The sequence below is a fragment of the Puma concolor genome, chromosome B2 (genome assembly GCF_028749965.1).
Source record: "Puma concolor isolate L17-30 chromosome B2, mPumCon1.1.hap2, whole genome shotgun sequence".
Classification (NCBI taxonomy): Eukaryota; Metazoa; Chordata; class Mammalia; order Carnivora; family Felidae; genus Puma; species Puma concolor.
The window spans coordinates 55,096,418-55,107,385 of record NC_141671.1 but is presented as its reverse complement, the minus strand read 5'-3'; the positions used below and the strand labels follow the sequence as shown (position 1 = coordinate 55,107,385).

The 10,968-nt window shown below is 37.1% G+C and overlaps 1 protein-coding gene across 25 annotated transcripts in view; it reads left to right on the top strand.

Moving 5' to 3' along the window:
- The window catches only part of DST (dystonin), a 502,305-nt gene that overhangs the window by 133,652 nt on the left and 357,685 nt on the right, over positions 1-10,968 (top strand). The gene's annotated exons all lie outside the window — the stretch shown is intronic.

Sequence of the window (10,968 nt, the reverse complement as noted above, 5' to 3'; positions counted from 1 at the left end):
ATAAAATACTGAATTGAATAATTAAATTCCAAATCTCCAAAAATCTCAAAACCCACCCAGTAATATGTTTTATCTCTTTCTGGAATGTGTTTTATTATTGACATTCTTTTAATCCACGTAGAATTTTGTAAACAGCACAATCAGAATTCCTTTGTGCCAAGACTCTATTGTGTATAATACTGCCACTGAGCAAATGCAGTGGTATTTTAGGCGAAAGCACATTGGTAGCATTTATGTCTGTGTACGTGTGTAATATTCTCATGTTTATGTCTTTCTTAATTAGTTGTCTCCAGAACGTTAAAAATGAGAAACATTGCAATATAGACTAGTAAACCTTATTGAAGACACACACCTGTGCTCTTTAAAATCCCAAAGAAAAAAGTTGAAAAGTTCTAAAGCATATACATTTTATACTTTCGAAAAAAATTATAGCCATATGAATTTTTGTCTCGAGTTTTGCCTCAGTGATACGTGGCTGTTTTCAGGTGACTTTGAAAACAGTAACTGAAGTGCTGATTAGACTTGTCTTGCAGAAGCAGACATTATTGAAAAGCTTGTTTCTATTTGCCTTTGGAAATAAAAGAAAATTAAAGATCTGAAGGCCATTGCAGTTTTCATGACACTTCATTTTGATTATGACCTAATGATCAGTATTGCACTTAGGCATACACTTTTTCAAACACGTCCAAAATTTCACAGAAAAAAGTGAGGATTGTTTCCTTCATTTTCTTTGTGGTTTTAAAATGCTTAGGTCATCAATTTGTACTTGGCTTTATAGATGTTCTATGTTTCATTTAGTTTTGTAAAGGAAAGTAAGAGTATTGGTTAGTGTATCATATGAAAGACTGGAGACCTGGAAAACTCATTGTTTCCCAATGTGTTTTGAAGCCAGTTATGATTTCCCATCAGTATCCAATACGATGACTTCACTATAGTGCTTATGATCCCAATGACTTGCTGTGGGGGCTGATCTAATCAGGAAAGAATTGTAGGCTTTGAATAGGGAGTGTCAGTTCACTAAACTTTCAAAGTACAGTTGCTCATTTTCTGAAATCATGCATTGTTCAAACATCTCGCATTCCCATTTGAACTTAAGAGAGGTTATTTTGACTTTCATTTCTGACAAAGTTCCTTGGTTACAGAATGAGTTTGCATTCAGCTAGTGTATTATCAGGTTGCCAAGTTATCATATGCCCCAGCTGTTGAATAGTGTAAGTGGTGGAGTCAGCTGGAACAAATTCAAAATTTGTCTGTTGTCAGAAACGTAGAGTTGTAATAATCTATACTGTCAGCAATTATGAGTACTGGGTTTAGGAGCTGAGAGTTTTGTCAGGCTTAGTCCTCAGATGGCCTTGCAAGGACTTCCAACCTAGTCCTTTGTAGAAAACCCAGTAGTGGCAAGTGGGTGAGCCCTAATTACTTACGGTGTGGCCTATTCTCGTGTCTTGCTTTGGTCAGTTACTTCTGAGTAAAAATAGGCAACTGTTTGCTGAATTAGAATAACACAGAGCTATTTGCTGCAGAGAGGAGTGCAGTGCTCTGATTCATATTGTAGTCCTCTTATAAAACATACAGTCAGAATATTCAGGGTATCCAATTAAAAAAACATCACATTACTTCAGCTAACAGCACAGTCGGGGAGTAAAGGCATTTATTTACAAATAAAACATATTTACTTATTGTTTATGCTAGAAATTGCCCATGTCAGTGGCTTTCTTTAATATTTATTAGCTTATCTACTGTATTTACCATGTAATACAAAACATGTTTAGTAGCTTAGCATAAAAGGACAGAATAATCCCTCTTGGTTTTTTTTTTTTTGGTCAGTGTAAGGAAACTAACCTGTATACTATTATACTTAATTATATGTTTTTATGTTATTCATACTAATTAGCTGTTACTTTAATCCGTGAAATTCTGCTAGTTAGCTCTGTCATTGGAAGCTTTAATTTTCTCAATGTTGTTACTTTTTGAAAAGGATGTTAAATGTGAAAAATGACATCATTAATATGAACCCAGCAAATCTTATTTTATACAGTTTAGACTTAAAAAGAAGGTAGTTTATTTTGGTGCAACCAAATGAATGTCTTCCCATTGATCTGGAAATTAATTATCCCTACACAACTGTAAAAAAATGTTTCACTATCATTCTCTTTGAAAGCTGCATGCCAGATTTGTTACTTGTAAAAATCATCTTTGATTACTTAGGAAAAAAAGGAAAAAAATTTTGTTTTTCATGAAAACTTTGAGTAATTGCTTCAGTCCCTTCTCTCAGGGCTATGTAATTCTGCTTATGTGCTTGGTGACTGAGAATCACTGCACCTGTAGTTTTCATTTCAAGTTCAGTTTTATGGCCTGCATAGATGTGTGGTTGGCAAAAATCCTGTCCTTTTGCTGTGTAAGCTACTCTGGTGCCATCTGATTTGAAAGTTGGAGTGTAAAGGTTTCCAGGAACTTTCCTTCCCTTCATACTGTGTAGTCTTTGATGATCTTGCTCAGTGGTTTTCACTTGGATTCCAGGATGCTGCAAAAACTTGATTTCACATTTCACCTGCTCATGCTCTGCTCACAGGTTAATGTAATAGTTGTATAATAGTGAACTTCAACTGTGCTGCATCGTGATAGTATTATATTGTAGCTAGTTATAACAGTATTAATCTTGGTTTTTTTCTTTTCCTTTAATGAATGAAATAGGCTTAATCTGGTAGTAAGTGTTAGGATTGTATTTGATTGTTTGTAACAGAAAACAGATGATAGTGTTTCTTTGTATCAGGTACTGAGAGGTCATGGTAGGCAGGTAGGCAGACCAGGGTTGAAGGATACCTCGATTTGCCAACAGGACCTGGACTTCTATATTGCTGCTTAGCCACTTGTGTATCATGTGGTCATTCTGTCATCACAAGATGGCTGCTCCTTTTCTATCCCTTGTGTCTTACTTCCACATGGAGGAAGAAGTGCAAGGACAAAGGACAAAAGGTGCAAACTAGTTGAGTTGGCCTCCTTTTAAAGAGTTTTTTTAGAAGCCCACTTAGCAACTTTCACTAGTATCTCCTTCACGGGAACTATTAAAATGGTCACTGCTATCTGCATAGGAGACTAGGAAAGTACCCGCTTGAACACAGTTGAACTTGTGTTGGTTTAAAGGATAAGAAAAAAAATGGATACAGAGTTTGCAACCAGCAGTGTCTGGCACACAGACGGAAAAGTATCTGCCCTGAAATTCAAAACTTAAAGTTTAGGCACATGTTAACGACCATAACACAATATATTTGACTTTGCTAAAATTTAAGAGAATATCTGAGAGCTCTGCTGAAATCTTTGAGGATTTTCAAAATGACACAGTTGAATGTTTTATAATGTTACAACATGGATTTGAAAGTAATTTCAAATTGGCCAAATAATTTATTCATTGCCTCCTACCATAAGGAACACTATCAGTCTAGGAATGTTTGCAGTTATTAGATATTGTTAGTGAATTTAACATTGAACCCAAAATATCAGACTGATGCTCCTTTGGTTTCTTTTGTTTTGACTTAGACTTTTGTAGATTTCTCAACATTTATTTACCCAGGGACTTTTAAAAAAGCTTTATGCTTTTGAAAGTTTTTTTTATTTGAGCAATGTGGAGATGCTTATTATCTGGCTCAGTGGTGATGTTTTAGGTAATAAATGACATGTAAGGAGAGGCAGTGGGAACAATTTATTGTCTTACAGTTAATCTGTAGCCAGGCAAAGAAACTTCGGTGTTTCTGTGTTTGGGTCATGTGTGCCCAGGAGCCTGGCTCTGGAGAGCTGGACTGTTTGACCAAAGTGTCTTCATGAAATTGAAGATTGTGAAAACATCCAAAGCTATAGAGGTGACAGAAAGATGGAGAGTATCGAGGCTGTTGGGTGTTCCTTTCTGTTTTAGCTCTACAACTGAGTATAAAAATGTGTAAGATTATCTGACCCTTTGTCTGATGAAAGAATTGAGTGAGAGGATTTGTAGTTTAGAATATTTAGTATTTCTTATTAATTAAAAAGAAACTTGGGTACTTCTGTTATATGGGACTTTTCTTTTGAAAAGAAAGGCTTTTGTGTCCATTTGTCAGCTCTTAGTAAACTAGGAAATCACATGCTACTTACTTCCAAAAAGGAATTTCAGGCAGCTATCTGCTGAAATACATCATTATTTCTATAACAGATCGAATAAGGATTTATTTATTTTTTGGTTTATTTCTTTTTTTATTAAAAATTTTATTTTAAACGTTCACTTTTGAGAGACAGAGTGTGAGTGGGGGGAGGGGCAGAGATACAGAATCTGAAGCAGGCTCTGACATGGGGCTCGAACTCACGATCTGAACTGAAGTCGGATGCTTAACTGACTGAGCCATCCAGGTGCCCCATTTGTTAGTTTATTTCTTTAATGTAATTTTATTTGCTGTTATTTTTCAACCTACTATTATCTCTTTCAGAAGAGGAAGCAAATAATTCTGCTTGCGTTGGATGTTGTACTTATGGTCGAAAGGGATTTTACTCTGTGAGGTGAAGGTACCAGGGAGGAAAGCTCCAAGAGGAAAGACTAGTGTGACCATTCCATTTCATTACTATAACCATAGAATCCATTTGAGCATTTGGCTAAAGTGCACAATAAGTTTTTGAGATGCAAGTGTGTAGAGGTTGTAGGAAAATGGAAGTGGGTGAATGTGGAGGGTTACGTTGGGGCAGATCGAAAGGGTGTTGAATGCCTCATTGAGGATCACGTTTGGGCTTTATTCTGTAGGTAGGGAAGGGAACCCTAATGATCTTCAGTAGAATGTTACCAGTGAGAATAGCTTTTAGAGAGATAACTTTGGTGACAGTAGGGAGACAGGCTGCTGTATAATTATGGTGGTTGGAATGGAAGGCTGATTCAAGAGAAATTATAGAAGTTGACAGGATGGCTGACTGGTTGGTTCTGTGTATGGGACTGGGAAGGGGTGCAGCAACTTTCATTGTTGAAGTTACATTTGAAGAAGCCTGGAGCGTTTTCTTTTTAATTTGTGTAAAAAAAAAGTGTAGTGTGTTAATTAGAAAGTATCTTTTTGAAGCAATTTTTTTTTTAAAGTTTATTTATCTTGAGAGAGGAGAGAAGAGTGTGAGTGAGCAGCGGAGGGGCAGAGGGAGAAAGACAGAGAGAGAGAGAGAGAGAGAGAGAGAGAGAATCCCAAGCAGGGTCCATGTGTGGACAGTATAAAGCACCATGCAGGGCTCGATCCCATGACCCTGGGATCATGACCTGAGCTGAAATCAAGAGTTGGTTGCTTAACCAACTGAGCCACCTGGGTGCCCTGAAACAATTAAAAAAAAATGTTCGTTTGTTTTTGAGAGAGAGTGAGACTGCAAGGGAGGGTCAGAGAGGGAGACAGAGGGTCTGAAAGCGAGTTCTGCACTGAGAGCAGAGAGCCCGATGCAGGGGCTCTAACTCATGAAACTGTGAGATCCTGACCTGAGCTGAAGTTGGATGCTTAATCGACTGAGTCACCCAGGTGACCCAAAACAAATTTTTCTTTTTTTTTTTAAATTTTTTTTCAACGTTTTTTATTTATTTTTGGGACAGAGAGAGACAGAGCATGAACGGGGGAGGGGCAGAGAGAGAGGGAGACACAGAATCGGAAACAGGCTCCAGGCTCCGAGCCATCAGCCCAGAGCCTGACGCGGGGCTCGAACTCACGGACCGCGAGATCGTGACCTGGCTGAAGTCGGATGCTTAACCGACTGCGCCACCCAGGCGCCCCAAAACAAATTTTTAATATAAATGATTATTAGACCTTCTTTGGTAATGAAATGGTATGAATGCTGTTTTGCTTGACTTTGGAAATACAGCAAGTAGTATGACCTAGAAAACTGGAATGTTCCATTTAATGTAGGGCTCCTGAAGTAATGGCTTATCAATCTTGTTGGAATACTCTGAGCAGGATTTGTAGTATCTTAGAGCAGTGAATTTGTTTTCTTTAAGCAAATAAAATTGCTGGTTTAAGATCCTTTGTAGAAATAACTGTAAGTTATTAAAAACAAATCTTTCAATATATTTCACTAATTTGTAGTGTTTGGTTTTATTTCAAAAAGTCTTTTTTTTTCCCTCCCATGTAAACTTCAGATTTGTAGTCAGTTTTGTTTGGTATATAAGAAGTGCAGTAGTTACATGATCTTGTAAGTTCTAAGCCATCCTTTAATTTATGGGTGAAGCTTTTAATTTCTAACTGAAAATAGTAAAAATAATAGCTACCATTTATATGCTTACCTACTTATATGCCAGACAGTGCTGGGTATTGCGAATGAATTATATATGTATAATTTCTAATTCTCATGACTCTTTCATCTTCGCTACAACTACTGCCATTTTGCCCATATGGAAATTGAGGCTTAGAGAAGTTAATTTTCCTAAGATCATATTGCTGTAAATAGTGGCCATGGCATTTGAACATAAAGTGTATATTTGACATACTATATATTTTGAGTTTCATTCCATTGGTAAATGTTGCAGAAGTTGTTTTTATGAAAAAATTTTTGGGGCGCCTGGGTGGCGCAGTCGGTTAAGCGTCCGACTTCAGCCAGGTCACGATCTCGCCGTCCGTGAGTTCGAGCCCCGCGTCGGGCTCTGGGCTGATGGCTCAGAGCCTGGAGCCTGTTTCCGATTCTGTGTCTCCCTCTCTCTGCCCCTCCCCCGTTCATGCTCTGTCTCTCTCTGTCCCAAAAATAATAAACGTTGAAAAAAAAAAATTAAAAAAAAATTTTTATTAGGATTGTGATTTTGATTAACACTACAACTGCTTGGGATGTGTTAAATGGATGCATGACATTAAAATTAATAGCTTAAAAATTGATAGAGATTTATTTCAATTCAAGTGTTAAATAGGCTTTGGAGATTGAACTGTTATATATCTTAGCTGGATTATAAATTCTAATTATTAGATATCCATGAAAGGAAAATAAAATTTTAAGATGAGCATTTTCAGTGTGTATTTAGGTTGAGATTTTGAAAAGAATTAAGTTTTGTAAATGTCACCAATGAATGTGGCCGCTTTGATACATGCCTGAAATGTTTCCTGGAAAGAATCGTCAAAGCAAATTGACAAAGTCTTGATTTTTCTCTAGTGGGTGAAAATAATTCCCAGTGAATCCTGGTATTAAAGACATTTTACAAAGATACTATTGTCTCAGTGAATTAAAACATGCCCTTATTTGCAGTGTTACAGTTCTCCATGCTGGCCATGCCAGTGTGACTGTATGCATTCTTGATTCTTGGCATGGAATACTACTACTTGGTGGCTTATTTTGTCCTACCTTTATTAACCTGCTGAGGTCTGATGCATCAAGTCTACCTCACTGACTCAGTGAAGGTGGGATAAAGTAGTACATATGAAGTATTCTGAGCAGCAGAGATTACATAGATGACTCAAGTCCTCTGGCTCCTCCTAGGCCAGTAGCTTTTATTTTATTTTATTTTATTTTATTTTATTTTATTTTATTTTATTTTATTTTATTTTATTTTATTGAGTGAATAGACTACTTTGAAAGTACTTTTAATTCATAGAAAAATTGGGCAGAAAGTACAGAGAGTTCCCATATACTCCTTCCTCGCCCCTTACTGTTTCCCCTTTTGATATCTTGCATTGGTGTGGTACTTTTGTTATAATTGATAAACCAATACTGATGTATTATTAAGATCCATAGTTTAGATTAGGGTTCACTAATGCATGTATCATGTGTCTACCATTACAGTATCATACAGAATTGTTTCACTGCCCCCAAATACTCTGCATTCTACCTATTCATCCTCCTTCATCCCTGAATCTCTGGCAGTTACCGATCTTTTTAGTCTTCATAGTTTGCCTTTTCTAGAAGTTCTCTAGTTGGAATCATGTAGTTTGTAGCCTTTTCACAGTGGATTCTTTCACTTGGTAATAGGCAATTAAGGTTCCTCCACGTCCCTTCATGGCTTAATAGCTCATTTCTTTTTATTGCTGACTAATATTCCATTATTTGGATGTACCACAGTTTATCCACTCATCTATTGAGGACATCTTTCTTGCTTTCAGCTTTTGTCAGTTATGAATAAAACTACTATAAACATTTGTGAGCCGGGTTTTATATGGACAGAAGTTTCCAACTCATTTGGGTAAATTCCTAGTAGTACAGCTATTGGATGGTATGGTAAGGCTTTGTTATCTTATTATAAACTGCTAAACAGTCTTCCAGAGTGGCTGTAGCCTTTTGCATTTCCACCAGCAATGAATGAGTGTTCCTGTTGCGCTGCATCCTCACCAGCATTTGGTGTTGTCAGTGTTTTGGATTTTAATCATTCTAAAAGGTGTGAAATGGTTTTGAATTGTTTTAATTTGCAGTTCCCTAATGACATATGATGTGGAACATCTTTTCATATGGTTATTTGCCATCTTTACTCTTTTGGTGTGGTGTCTATTCAGGCCTTTTGCCCACTTTTTAATTGGATTGTTTGTCTTATTGTTGAGTTTTAAGAATTCTTTGTATGTTTTAGATAATGGTCTTTTAGTAGATATGTGTTTTGCAAATGGCTAATGACTTTTTATACAGTTGCCTCCTTTTGACACTTATAAACCATTGCATATTATAGATATTATTTAAATAAATAAGGCCCTGATTATTTCCTTTCATACGGTCATGTTATTTTTAACTACTATTTTGTTTTGGGTACATGCATTAAATATTGTAGCTACTTCAGAGGATTGCATGTGGTGTCTCAGAGTTCAGCTATCTGACAGTTTGCTCAGTTATCTGCATATGCTGCTGCTACGATTCAGGTATCCAGTTGGTTGGCAGCTATGATGCTTTATAGCACTTGAGTCTAAAATTAGTTGAACTGTTCTATTTTAAGGATAAACTGCAGTTAGTAGTCCATGTCCTGCAAAACATATGAAAGTTCAACTCTTAGGATATTGGATTACTTATTTAAAATGTGATCAGAAGTAGGGTTACATAGATAATTGTTAGCTTTAGTTGTTTAGCAAGTTTTTGTTGTGGCGATTTGATTATAGCCTGGGTGTAAAGCTATATGTATGTAATATCTAAGAACGCAAAGTTTTACTCTTGTCCCTTAAACTGAAGACAGTACCTTTAACTAAGTGATCATGTTTGAGTTTTAAAATCATGTGAGTTAAGAGGTAGAACAAGATTACCTGATTTTTCTTTCAGCCTATTTTAGAAGAGCCAGACTGTGAACATTGATGAATGCTGGAACACCATCGACTACCTTTGCTAGGGGAAAGAGGTGAATGATAAAAGAAATATTTGGCGGTTCATTTTATGATCTTCCCCACCCCCCTGACCAAAGTTTGTTTCTTTGTTTGTTTGTTTGTTTGTTTGTTTATTTATTTATTTATTTATTTATTTTGAGAGAGACAGAGAGACAGAGCAGGGGAGGCACGGAGAGAGAGGAAGAGGGAGAGAATCCCAAGCAGACTCCATGGAGTCAGCGCAGAGACCAATGTGGGGCTCGAACTCACAAACAGTGAGATCAAGACCTGAGCCGAAATCAAGAGTTGGATGCTTAACCGACTGAGCCACCCAGGCATGGCTGGAATATGTGGTTTAATTCTAAATATTTGTTGATCATATGCTTTAAAAATGTGCAGAGGAACTAGGGTCTGCAGAAGGAAGAGGAACATAGGACTACAGGACTGTAGCCTCCCAAAGACACAGTTTTGGTGAGGAAGGTGGACCAGCTCTACGCATTATAAGTGAGTGCCACAAAAGAGGAGTAATGTGAACATTTCCAGGGTTTTACTAGCCGAGTTGGCTATTTGAGGAAAGCAGAATTTCAGTAAGGGGAGGAGACTTGGTGGTGTTTGTGAGGGGTGGATGGCATCAGCAGAGGGCTTTCTCCACCTTACCATTTCATCTGGGCAGTATGACCTGGTGTTTCATTCACTCTGCAATTGTAGGAAAATATTATCAGAATGATTCAATCAATACTGAAAAATTTTTTTTACATTTATTTATTTTTGAGAGACAGAGTGAGACAGAGCATGAGCAGGGGAGGGCAGAGAGAGAAGGAGACACAGAATCTGAAGCAGCCTCCAGGCTCTGAGCAAGCAGTCAGCACAGAGCCTGATGCGGGGCTTGAACCCCTGAACCGTGAGATCATGACCTGAGCTGAAGTCAGATGCCCATCCGACTGAGCCAGTCAGGTGCCCCTGTTTAATCAATACTTTAAACCACACATTTCATTTTTAGGTATCAGTGTTAAGTCAAAAATTATATCTTCTATTTTTAAGGACTCTACTAATATCACACATATTATCAAATCTAAGGACTTAGTAGTGAGAAATAATTCTAAGGTGTGGCTCAGCAAATGTAAAGGTTGAATGAGATACTCTTAACATGGTTTAGGAAACTCTGAATTAGGCTGATGACCATAATAACTATAGTACCTTATGTGTTTGTTATATCTTTATGTGTTTGATATAATATGATTCATATAACAATTCTCTCAGACAAGTAACATAAAAGCCAGTGCCCTTATTTTATAACCAAGGAAAACAGGTTCCTATGATTGCATTGATTCAGTGGCTGACTGGAGACTAGAATCTTGATTCTCTGATAGCTGGTCAGGAAGAGCACTCTACTATGGACAATTATGGCCCATCTTTATATACAAAGTTATTAATAATATAGATTATGAGTAATGTCTCTGATAAGAGGTGAATATTCCTTGTTTGAGTGAATAGCCATTGAATATGTGCTGGGATTGGTACATGTCCATGTTTAGGAAGAAGTATGGTTTACTTCTTTTTTTTTTTTTTTAAAGTTTATTTATTTATTTTGAAAGAGAAAGAAAGTGTGAGTGGGGGATGGGCAGAGAGAGAGAGACAGACAGACAGACAGAGAATCCCAAGCGGACTCTGCACTGTTATCATGGAGCCTGATGTGGGGTTTGAACCATGGGATGATGACTTGAGCTGAAGTTGT